The following is a 12,500-nucleotide window of genomic DNA, read 5'->3' as shown; positions in this document are numbered from 1 at the left end:
GACGTGGGGGATTGGGAGACCAGGGAAGGGGAGGGGAGGGGAGGTCAGGGGAGGGGAAACCAGTGAGGGGAAGGGAGGGGAAGGGAGAGGATGGGAGGGTAAGAGAAACCGGTGAGGGAAGGGAAGGGAGTGGGGGGAGGTATGGGTGAGAGAAACCGGTGAGGGGAGGGGAAGGAGATCGGTGGAAGGGAAACCAGTGAGGGGAAGGGAGGGGAGGGGAGGGTAAGAGAAACCAGTGAGGGGAGGGGAGGGGAGGGTAGGGAAGATCAGGGAAAGGGAAGCCAGTGAGGGTAAGAGAAACCGGTGAGGGAAGGGGAGGGGAGGGTAGATCAGGGGGAGGGAAACCAGTGAAGGGAGGGGGGAAAGGGAGGTGAAGTTAAGAGAAACCGGTGAGGGGAAGGGAGGGAAGGGGAGATCAGGGGGAAGGGAAACCAGTGAGGGGAGGGGAGAGGAGGTGAGAGTAAGAGAGACTGGTGAGGGGAGGAGAAGGATGAGTAGACGGGAGGAAGGAGAACAGGTGAGGGGAAAGCAGATGGGTGGGAAGGGAGAGGAGGTGAGGGGAGGGCAGATGGGGGGAAGAGAGAGAAGGTAAGGTGAGGGGAGGCCAGGTGAGAGAAGGGAGGAGGAGGGAAAGGAACAAGGACAAAAGGAGGTTTGGTAAAGGGAAAGGGAGAGGAAAGAAGAGGACAAGAAAGGGAGAGGAAGAGAAGGAAAGGGAGAAAAAGATGGAATGGGAAAGAGATGGAGAGGAGGTAAAGGAAGGTGAGGAAAGGAGATAGGAGTAATTGAGAAAGGATAAAAGGAAAGGTGATGTAAAGGAAGAGAACAGTGAGATGAAAAGGGAATAAAAGGTGGAGAGTGAGGAGGAGTAAAGAGCGGAGGAGGAATAAGGGAAGGAGAGATGTAAGGGAAGAGACATAGGGAAGTGGAGAAGAGGAAAAGGAGAGGAAAGGGAATAAGAGTAGGGAAGGGAAGCTTTAGAACGAGAAAATGACAAAGGAGGAGGAGGAGGAGGAGGAGGAGAAAGAGGAAGAGTGGGATGAAGAGAGGGAGAAGGACAGAGTGAAAGGTTCCGTATTTTGTTTTGGGTCCAAGGGACAAACAAACAGGGGTGGTTGGTGAGAAAAGGAGGTGGAAGAGGAGGAGGAGGAGGAGGACGAGGAGTGGAAGGAAGAGGAGAGAAGGTGAAGAAGGGTTGAGGGGAAGGACGAGGGAGAGGTGGAGAAAGAGGAAGAACAGGATGAAGAAAAGGAGAAAGAAACGGAGGAGGAGGAGGGAAGGGGGGGGGAAGAAAGAGGAGGACGAGGAAGGGAAAGGGAAGACTTAGGAAGAAAGAGTCCATGATCCTTCTTCTGGGGGAGGTTTTGAGGAGGAGGAGGAGGAGGAGGTGAGGTTTAGGTCCTTGAGAACGAGTAAGGATTGGTGCCCTGTATGTTGGGTGTTGGGGTCTGGGTGCTGGTGGATGGATGGATGGGTGGATGGGTATGTGGCGTGGGTGATCATGTGGTGTCATGTGGTTGAAAGCACATGCATAGTGGCGTTATGGAGAAGGGATGGTTTCATGCTATGGAGTGATATGGTAGACGGTGCATTCTGAATTCCAGGGATTTTATTTTTCTTCTTTTCCTGTTGCATGCTGGACAATGGAATAGTACAATAGTCCAAAGGCTCGTTTCAAGCCGTGGGATAGCTTTCCTATCCGTGGAGAAACTGGAGGGTCATGGAAAGGTAACAGTAGGGGAGAGTGTGAACTCATGAACTTTTTGGAAAATCGAGAAATGGGAATGGAGAGTTGGTTTCCAGCCCGGCGATCGTGACGTGGTGCCCCGGGGCTGTCACGTAACACTGTCACGTAACGGGCGATTGAGGTGATGCTACACCTTTTTTATTTTATTTTATTTTATTCTATTTTTGTTTTATTTTATCTTTTTTTGCCTAAATTGAGTAAGGAAAGCTTAGTGCAGCAAGAGAGTAGTAGAGGTGGATGTAGAAATGTTGGTATTTTTTCTTCTTCTTCTAAATCGAGAGACATTTCACCACCATCGGACAAATGTGAATCTCGAAAAGAAACTTCGAAGTTTGTCCGTAAAATGGAGATGAAAAACGATGTTCACGGTGATGAACGGGACGATTTGTCCGTAAGATGAGTTTGAATGGGAATTTTTGTCCGTAAGATGAGAGTGAATGAGGCGAAATGTCCGTAAAATGAGGGCAGCAGGACAATTTGTCCTTAGAGTATAGATGTCGGACTTTTGATCATAACAATGATAAAAGACTCGATCTGTCTGCGAATAAAAAGATTACAGGAATATCTGTCACTGGAGACGGATACATCTTGTTTTCTTTTTTCATGTATTTACTTTCTATATGTTGTTTTCCTTTAGATCTAGAAACTAATGTGGTTAACGGAGAGATAAAAAATAATGTTTTCTAGAATATGCAAAAGTATGTGTATATATATATATATATATATATATATATAGATATATATATACAGTATATATATATATATATATATATATATATATATAATATTCATAATAAAAAGGCATCCCTTATCTGTAATCATAATGACCTTTCTCAATATTTCTTCAGTTGTCGCATACACACCTGAGTTCACATTAGCTTGCAATGCATTTGTCAATATAAAGACAACACCGAACCCACCTCGCTGTAACTTCACTAAGCCTCTATATCTCTGACGACAGTTCCGACTGACTTCCTCATCCTGAAGCAACACTTTATAGACTTTGTTCTGGCGAGTACCAAGTGATCTTATTCACTTGCATCTTGGTGCCCGACAGAAAGTTCTTTATATAGATGATTCCCCTCTTCCCTCCCCTCTCTCCCTCCCTCCCTCCCTCCCTCCAACCAACTTCTTTCCCCTTTCCGTGCACCTTGATCTCGTACTTCGAGCTATATTGAATACCTTCCTCTTCTCCCCCTCCTTCCCTCTCTCCCTCCCTCCCTCCCTTCAGCCTACACTAACCCCCTTCCCTCCCTCTTCCCTCTCTCCCCATCACTCCCCTCCCGTGTGCACCTTTATCCCATACTACGTAGTAGATTGAATGCAGTCCCATTCTAGCCCCGTCCCTCTCTCCCCCCCTCCCTCCCTCCCTCTCCCCATCTCCTCCTCCGCCCTTCATTCCCCCCTTCCTTCCTATACAGATCAAAGTATGACATGGCAATCCTTTTCTCGTAATCTATTTTCCTTTGGCATTCTGGCAGACGGAATTACCTTAGCTCATACACACCTCCCTTTGCATTTCTTCCCCTTCCTCCTCTCCACCCGTCCTCCCTTCTCCTCCTCACTCCTCCTTTTACCTCCATGATAGACACTCTTCCTCTTTGCCTATACTCCCTTCTGGCCCTTCACGAGGACCTTAATATGAACTAAGCCCCATATACTTTTACGGACACCAAACACTCAAACCTGTTCCAGGACGTAAAAAAATATCCAAATACATATGTCGTTGCTTATATATCTACACATTCTGTCTAGGAGAGATCCCATTTTTAAAAAGACAACTGAGAGTACTTTATGTATCAATTTACCAAATAATTTTATAACAAAATGTGTATATATATGATTGTGATACATATCATGGATGTCCGCCATGATATTATTCTTTATTCATTACCCTCTCCTTCTCCAAATCTCACAGCCCTCCACGTCTTCCTCCCTGTCCTCCGACTTTGAATTATCCTCCTGTTTCACTCCTCGCCTCCATACACCTCCGCTCTTCCTCCTCATTTCTCCTCCCCTCCAGATGCTGACTCCAAGACCCTCCTGGATCACCTGACTGGGCAGTAGAGTCTTCAAGATGCCATAAAGGATTTGACTGCGAGTAAAGATCAATACGCAAGTGCTCCCTAGGTCTTCGGGTACTATCGAAGAAGGAGATCTTGCCTGGATATCCTTTAATTTTCGATCACAAAGCGGAAGCTTCTGGAGACCTCACGCACCGACCACGGGGAATAAGAAACTCACCGTTCTATGGACGAAGGAATTTTGGAACTGTGACAAGACTTGTTTTGGCCAATTGTACACGAAACCAGATGGACAGATACGTTGTGGTGGACGGAGGGGTTGAGGGGGAGGGGGAGGGGGTCATACATTTTAACTTCAAGAAGCGGAGGAACGAAGCTGAAGAAAGGGATTCTTGGAATGAGATATGATTGGTCCAAGTTGTTCTTGTTCTTGTTCTTTCATTCCTACTCTCGTTCTTTTTCCTGTTCATATTATTATTTCTATGCTTATTCTTATTCTTGTTCTCATTATGTCTCATTCTACTTACATTGACCGATTGACTTTTATATAAATATATATATATAAATATATATATATATATATATATATATATATGTATATATATATATATATATATATATATATATATATTTGTGTGTGTGTGTGTATGTGTGTGTGTGTGTGTGTGTGTGTGTGTGTGTGTGTGTGTGTGTGTGTGTGTGTGCGTGTGTAAATATATATATATATATATATATAAATATATATATATATTCTTCTTTTTTTTTTTCTTTTTTTTTACCTGGCTGCCACCAAGCGACCGTATTCGGCCAAGAGAGATTACCTGAGCATTCAGATGAGTGAAGCATTATGAGGATTTGTTTGTTTATTTCTCTATTAATTTGTTTATTTTGACGGCATGGAGTCTCGTATTTCTTACAAAAAATGAATAGATAAATAGATAAATGAATAATAGATGAATGAATGAATAATAGTTCAAGGATTGGAACGAATGTCATTCGATTTTATTGAAGATATATAGATAAGGGTATTCATTAACCTCCCCTGTTAATGTACATTGCATACACGCATAACCCGACATTTGTTCTACAGCCAAGCCTTCTTTTCCGCGGACCGAACGCTACGGACCAGACGGTCTTCGGCTCACGAAGAGCCGACTTCGAGTCTCCTGAGCAAGACTTCTCCGTCACCGATTCCCATAAACTAGGCTTGGCCCGTTTGATCCCGGGAAAGAGAGAATGTTCTATTCTTCGGCGGTAGGCTCTATGCCGCGGCACCATAAGGCCGAGTTCGGCACTTGGCATAGATGAAAGCCCCACAGAAATGGAAAGCAAATGTTAGCAGCAGTGACTTTAGTTATAGAAATGACTGGGGATAGATAATTAGTTAGTGAAGGGGTGAGGGGGTCGAGAAGGGGGAATTAGGGGTAAGGATACTAACTGGGCCTGACGGCGTAAGGGGGAAAGGGGGTAAGGGGGAGGGGAAGATGAAAGAAAATCTTTGTTATTTTCGATCTTTTCGGGATGGAGGGGTGAGTACCTGGAGGGTACGCCCAATAAAAGAGGAAAGAAGGTGAAGAGAGGTGAAGAAGGAAGAGGGGAAGGACTGTTAGATGGAGCAGAAAAAAAAGGATTTCGAAGAAGATCTATGGGGCGGGGAAATCGAAAAAGGCAAAAAAAAAAAAAAAAAAAAAAAACGAGGAAAGATGACGGAGTGGTTGGTGTAAGAGGGAAAAAATGAAAAGTTATAACAAAGAGAACAAAAACAAGTAGAAGATAAACAAGAATATAAAGAAGAGGAGGATGAAGGAGAAGAAGGAGAAGAAGAAGAAGAAGAAGAGGAAAAGGAAGAGGAAGAGAAGGTGAAGAGGAGGATTCTCAGGGAAGAGTCCACAACCGCGGGAGGTCTGACTCTCTGTCTGGAAGAACTTCTTGTGCGATTTCTCATTACTTTTTTTTTTTTTTTTAAGTCAACTTGCTGCTCTTTTTTTTATCTGGGAGTCTGAACGAACGACTAGAATCACCGGATCTTTAGATGTGTTCTGGTATTTCTAATAATAATACTCAGTCATACTTTCACACACCTATACATATGCGCACACACACACACACACACACACACACACACACACACACACACACACACACACACACACACACACACACACACACACACACACACACACATTCACAGAGAGAGAGAGACACACACACTTATACACAAATACATGCATACACGTCCATACACACATACACACACAGTCACGCGCATACATATTTGGACATGTAGAAGCCTTGGCGTAATTAGCATATAACATTAATATGTAAAAGTCTAGCATATCCGCCTGGTCACTTGACAAACGCGCATAATCAACCATAAGCATCAAAATGAGATCTCCCAATTAAAAATGCAAACTCTGGTCAAATACGACCTGGACGCCACACCCCCTTCCCGAAATCCTCGCTGCACACAAATCCCTGTGGAACTTTAGCACCCCCCCCACAAAAAAAAGTATCCCCCCTCCACAGGTTTCAGCCCTCCACTCCGACCCGCCCTGCATTCTCTTACTCCTCTTCCTCCTCCTCCTTCTCGTCCTCCTACTCTTCCATTTCTTCTGTATTCCCCTGTTCTTCCTACTCCTTTTCGTCCCATCCTTCTTTTCTTATTATTCTCTCATGTATTCTTCCCCTACTTTTTCTTCTGTTCCTTCACCTACTCCTCTTTATTCTACTGTTCTTTCGTGTCTTCTACCTATAGATTTTCTCCTCCTCCTTTTTCTCTTTCTTCTCCTCCTCTTCCTCCTTCTCCTCCTCCTTGCCCTCCTCCGTGGAAACGAAATCTTGGCCTTGGAAGAAGTTCAGAGCGACGCCCTTGCTCTGTTCCTCCCACGACCCCTGACCCCCCACGACGGCGCCTCCGTGTGTCCATTGTCACCAGGATGGGGAGGTAGGTAGGTAGGGGGAGGGTTATGGGGGAAGAGAGTGGAGTGGGGGGAGGGAGATGGGGTAGCAAGGGGGGGGAGAGGAGCGTGTACTACCGCGACGGCCCTGGTACTTCAAGCGGCATCAGGCATAAACAGCACCATCAACAGACCTGTCCTACGCGAAGAAGAAAATCGCTGCAATGGTCGGAATTGGTGAGCTACTTGGGAGTGTTAGGAGACACAATCCTCTCCCCCTCCCCCCTCTAATCCCCATCAACCCCCCCCCCACCCCCCTTCGCCAACACTCCTCCCTCCTTCCCTCCCTCCCTTAACCTCCCCCTAGCCCACCCTTCCATCCATCGCAAAGGCTCTTGACGGTTTGTGCATATCATTGCAAATTAAAAACCTGTAACATTCTGATACGTGTAATTAACATTTCTAATACACAGAAGCTATAATGAATGCATGTGCAACACACTTTTTAATCAAACACAATACGCTTGCCTATTACGAGCAATATACAAGCTTCACTGTTTTTCATACTCCAAGTAATTGCAAACAATAAGCATAATTCCTAGATGAAAGGTGATAATGTGACGAAGGTTTTTATTTGCAGAAACAGACAGAGCGAGAACGGGAGAGCTCACAAAAAAAAAAAAAAGGAAATGGTTTTCTAACTATCCGAGCGACGCAAAGATCATCATTCTCTCCGACCTCACCGAGAGAGACCTGGGTACCTCGAGCAATGCGTCTACGTCATTGTTGACGTAACAGCCTACGTCATAGTCGTCACAGGTACGGGTGAGTGAAGGGGATCATAAACGTCATTAACGTCATCGTCATTGTTGCTTAGGCACTTCCACCATCCTCCGCTGGTCCTGACAAACATGACAAAATAAATCACCGTCGATGACGTCATCGATGACGTCATAGATCGTGGGGGAGGAATGGGTGGGGTGGGATGGTGTGTTTGGTCATTAGTTAAGAGGGATTGTCAATGTCGTAAGTCGCGTTTCGGCGAGGTAGTAGGCATAGGCAGATCGAGCTAATACAATGCCCGAATAAATGAACGTGTTTCTCTGGGCTTCGTCTCGTGCATATACAAAGAGTATACCTGGCGTTATGGGGGTGGCCCAGGGGCGTATCTCGCAACGTGGCCACAAAGCAACAATCGCCTTTGTGTCGCCCTTTCATACGGGCACATGTCGCGTATTGGCAAACACGCTCCCTCTGCCATACATTTTATCCGGACGGGTTGAAGTGGCCTCGACTTCGGGTTGATAAATCCTCCTTCCGTGAGTCACTTAGTCCCCCTGAACGCGACTAGTCTAGAATTTTTCCTCCCACCACTCCCATCCCTTCCGCTTCCCTCCGAGGGAGGAGGAGGAAGAGGAGGAGGAGGAGGCGAGGCCGAGTCTCACGCCATCAGGCACCCGTGCTGCGGAATTACAAATTACCCCAAGTGTTTCATGAGCGGAAGCCGTGGCCACAGCGGCGCGACTCGGACGGGCAGGATGGCACCGGGCGGTTTCAAAGGGCGAGACGTCGGGTCGGGTTTCTCAGAGGACGCCGAATAAAGACTCCCAGGTCGAACTCAATAGGAGCGGCCAGCTTTCACTCTGTATTCATAATCGACTTCCTCCTAATGCTTGTCATTATTAGCAGAAACAACTCAGACTCGCTCGCTCGCTCCTGCAGTTCATGCGGCGATGGCGTATCCTGTCACTCTCACTCACTCTCACTCTTATCACCTCTGGCTCTCTCTCTCTCTCTCTCTCTCTCTCTCTCTCTCTCTCTCTCTCTCTCTCTCTCTCTCTCTCTCTCTCTCTCTCTCTCTCTCTCTTTCTCTCTCTCACGTGTTTCTGTGTGTATGTGTGTGCGTCTTTGTGGATGCATTTGTGTGTGTGCGTGTGTGTGTGTGTGTGTGTGTGTGTAGTGTGTGTGTGTGTGTATGTGTGTGTGTGTGTGTGTGTGTGTGTGTGTGTGTGTGTGTGTGTGTGTGTGCGTGCGTGCGTGCGTGGTTCCATTTTATCCTTCCGGAGCTCATAGACATCATCCTCACGACCCGGTCCCTGTGGGTACCCGCGTATTTGCTCTTGTACCTCCGGTGTCCGGCGTGTCTGACAGAGTCGCGGACAGCATGTAGTCCACTTCCCCTTCGACAAAGTGCAGAGTATCCCCAAACAGATGAATAAAATCGTTTGGTAACTTTTTACCCAGTTCTAGGCTTCCCTGGGGTCTCGATCGAAAGGGAGGATCTTCAAACTGGAGGTCTTCCCTTCATCGCACAAAAGCGTCGCTTCTTAACCAGAACAAAACCCCTCAAGTATCCCACAGTGTTGAAAGATTTTATATACTCTCTTCATGATAGTACCTTTGACAGTTATCTGCTCAAATGAAGTAACATTAATCTTACATTCCATCCGTGGCGATTACATAAACAGAGTAACTGGATTTCCAGCAACTGTCTGGGTTCCAGTGAGCGAACCTAACCGGGAGCTACAGGCTTGAATTGTACTGCCTGCGGCCGGGCAAGGCATGCAAACCTTTTGTTGGACCATGTTGTTCATGCACCATGTGCTGGAGGTGAGGAGGAGAGGCGGAGGTGGGGGGGGGACAAGATTGCCACCACCGTGTTCCTCTGTTTATCGTTTGGTATGAGTCTGGTATTGCTCTCTTTATAAGGAGGATTAGGGTTTATATATATATATATATATATATATATATATATATATATATATATATATATATAAATATATATATATATATATACGTATATATATATATGTATATATATATGTATATATATATATGTATATACATGTATATATATATATATATATATGTATATATATATGTATATATATATGTATATATATATATATATATATATATATATATATATATATATATATATGTCATGCAGACATACTCTCCTAGCTACTAAACTATCATCGTTATTTCTTTTGTTATGCAGACCTCCCTCAATTGAATAAAATCCCCTAAAGACAATCAGACAAGGAATCATAAAGAGCAGAGAAGGGGTTGAACCACTTTCCTGCCTGTTTGACCTCGCCCGTAGAGAATAGAACAAAACAAAACGTAGCCTAGCACCATCCGCAAGGAAATATCTATACTCTGTGTCACCCCAGATAACATAATTTTACCCAAGACCACAAACCAGCAAGCGACAGCCACCCCTACCCCGTGGACACTGAACCCGAGACACCCCACGGAGACCCACCTCGAACCCATACCAACAACGAGACGACGGCAGCGGCGCGCGCGATCAGCATCACAAACGACACCGGAAAAGGACAGTTTTTGCAATTTCCCCCGAGCCTAAGCCTTCTGGGCTGCAGGCTGCGCACTTGTGTCTGTTTAGCACTCATCAAGTGTGTGTGTATGTGTGTGTATGTGTGTGTGTGTGTGTGTGTGTGTGTGTGTGTGTGTGTGTGTGTGTGTGTGTGTGTGTGCGTGTGTGTGTGTGTATGTGTGTTTGTATGTATATATGTATGTGTGTGTGTGTGTGTGTGTGTGTGTGTGTGTGTGTGCGTGTGTGTGTGTATGTGTGTTTGTATGTATATATGTATGTGTGTGTGTGTGTGTGTGTGTGTGTGTGTGTGTGTGTGTGTGTGTGTGTGTGTGTGTGTGTGTGTGTGTGGTGTTTGTGTGTGTGTGTGTTGCAGAGGCCCTCCCGCCTCGTTAGACCACACACACCCCTTCCACGCTCTTCCTTCTCTTCCTCCTTTTCATTTCTTCCTTCACTCTTCTTCCCCGATGCATCTTATATCACCCGCTTTACTATCTACTAATACAGAGAGTATTAGTAGATAGTAAAGTCCTTTAACTTATTTTCTTATTTTGTTATCCTCTTTTCATCCCAGTCTCTGCTCCTGATAACCCAACTAATTTGCCGACCAGTCTTCCTGTACCTTCTTTCTCCTCCCCATCATCATCCCACGCCTCCCTTTCCTCCTCCCTCTCCCCTCCCTATCCTTCTCCTCCTCCGTCTCTTTCCTTTCCTTCTCCACCTTCCCTCCCGTTCTTTCTCCTCTTCATCATCATCCTTTTTCCTTTCCTTCTCCTCCCCCTCTCCTACCTTTCCTCCTCCTTCGTCCCCTCCTTCCCTTCTCTATCCTCCCTCCTCTTCCTTCTCCTCCTCCTCATCATCCTTTTTCCTATCCTTCTCCTCCACATCTCCTACCTTTCCTCCTCCATTGTCCAATCCTTCTCTTCTCTATCTTCCCTCCCCTTCCTTCTCCTCCTCCTCCTCATCCTTTTTCCTTTCCTTCTCCTCCCCCTCTTCGACCTTTCCTCCTCCTTCGTCCCCTCCTTCCCCTCTCTATCTTCCCGCCCCTTCCTTCTCCTCCTCATCGTTATCCTTCTTTCTTTCCTTCTCCTCCCCCTCCCCTACCTTTCCTCCTCCGTCCCCTCCCTCCCCTCCTCCCCTCCCCTTCCTCCACCTCCCATTCCTCCCACACATTTTCCTCCCCCTCCCTCGTCCCTCTATCACCCTCCATCGCATCTGCCAGGGAGGAGCGGGCGGCAAAGAGAAGCTATCGAATGGATGTATCATGAGATGAAAATATATCTTACATTACAAGTCTATCACAGACCGCGGTTGTATCATCCCTCACAACCCTATCACATATCACCGGTTGTGTGTGCTGCGCATCACAACCCCGGGTGCGCAAAGTTCGCAATGATAGTTATTAACATAAAACGTCCCTGTTGTTGTCTGTGTTATGACCCCCTCTTGAGTGTGGTTGTTATGTGATTTATAAGTCCCTGGCGTGGGTTGTGAGACTACGGTTGTGTTATAGGGTCGGTTATGAGCTGGCAAGGGCGGCTTCATCAAAGGGTTTTCTCTGTCGTGGATTGTGATTGTGTGATGGGCGGTGCTTGTGTTCAAGGAGGTAACCGCTTCTCTACTTGCGCGCGCACCAGAGGTCTGAAGCTAGAAGGTCCTATGCACCACAGTTTCCTTTGCTAGACCTGGACTAGTTCCGGTCTGTCTTGGTCTGTTTCTGTACCGGGTCTGTCTTCTAGGTCTTGTCTGAAGCTAGAAGGTTCTATGCACCACAGTTTCCTTCACTAGACCTGGACTAGTTCCGGTCTGTCTTTAGTCTTTTTCTGTCCTGTTGCTGTCTTCTGGGTCTTGTCTCATTTGAATGATATAGAAAGGATCAAACTGATTCTGAGTTTGGTATAATCTGGTCTGAGGTAAGTTATTATTGTCTGGTCTTATTTGGCCTGATGTGTCCTGTTTCTTCTAGTTGATATTAGAGCTAAACCTAGTCTCGCCTTTCCTAACCCTGACCTACCCAACGTTTCTGTCGGTGGACGATGAATGGTCTGGTCTAATCCGGTCTAGTTAGGACTGGATTAGTAAGACAAAGATAAGACCGGGTCTACGATGGTGACGTCTCTTTGATCCTCATTATTTCCAGCTGTCGTTGTCGTCAGGGGATTATATTTACTTTTTCTATAAGATCTGCTGTGATATAAATATTATAGTCTGAACTCTGTATCAATAGCTATGGATTGAATGCCTTACAAAAATACTCGGTAATGTTGCATTTACTTAATTGTTTTTGACCTAATTTGCTTATTAACATTGGATGCTTGCGGGTTACTCTTTGTGTTGGTTTAGTTTTCTTAGATTTGATTTGATTAGACTGAAAAGAGGGGCTTACAATTATATACATATATATATATATATATATATATATATATATATATATATATATATATATATATGTATATATATATATAGTGTCAGATAATTACTAAGGTAAGAAGTAT

The 12,500-nt window shown here is 45.5% G+C and overlaps 1 protein-coding gene across 7 annotated transcripts in view; it reads right to left on the bottom strand.

Moving 5' to 3' along the window:
- The window catches only part of LOC143032304 (uncharacterized), a 751,965-nt gene that overhangs the window by 287,573 nt on the left and 451,892 nt on the right, over positions 1-12,500 (bottom strand). The window lies entirely within an intron of this gene.

The sequence above is a fragment of the Oratosquilla oratoria genome, chromosome 13 (assembly GCF_046742065.1).
Source record: "Oratosquilla oratoria isolate Oo_2021 chromosome 13, ASM4674206v1, whole genome shotgun sequence".
NCBI lineage: Eukaryota > Metazoa > Arthropoda > Malacostraca > Stomatopoda > Squillidae > Oratosquilla > Oratosquilla oratoria.
This window is presented reverse-complemented; position numbering and strand designations above follow the sequence as displayed.